Source organism: Nannochloropsis gaditana (assembly GCF_000240725.1).
Source record: "Nannochloropsis gaditana CCMP526 unplaced genomic scaffold scaffold341, whole genome shotgun sequence".
Lineage (NCBI taxonomy): Eukaryota > Eustigmatophyceae > Eustigmatales > Monodopsidaceae > Microchloropsis > Microchloropsis gaditana.
Genome location: NW_005803612.1, coordinates 20,946 through 21,530, shown reverse-complemented (window position 1 = coordinate 21,530; position 585 = coordinate 20,946).

The window sequence follows — 585 nt, the reverse complement described above, 5'->3', positions numbered from 1 at the left end:
CTACTCCCCATCCCCTCCCCGATACAACGCAGCCAGGGTGGGGCTAGACGCTTGCCCTCCTTCCCCTCCCGTCCGCCCCATCTCCCCATTTTCCTCCGTCACCCCAAGAGAGAGCCCATGCAAGTCTCGGGCCGGGGAGGAAAAGGACGAGGTAGAAACGGGAGGTGGATTGCCGTCTATACGGCAGGAGAGAAAAAAGAGTTGAGGAACATTGTCAGGTCCGAAGAATAACCACAAGGCGCAGATTGACGAGGAAGATGCAAAGACACAGGACGGTGGCCAGGCGATCAGGGAAAGGAAGGGAGTAAGAGGGGAGAAAGGAGGGGAAAGGGCAGCCTTATACCTTGCGGAACACCGTGCTCCTCAGGGGTTGCACCCTCTTGCCTCTTCGACTGCTGCTCCGGCAGCCGGTGCGCAAGACCGAAGGAATGCCTGCCGTCGTTGGGAGAGGCTCGGCTTCTGCCCTCCCTCCCTTCCTCCCATTCCGTCCCTTCCTGCGACCATGTGCGCGCCTTGCCAGGGGAAGTGCGGATTCGCAGAAGGTCGCCCTTCCCCGCTTGGGACGTGAGCGCGTCTATAAGGATG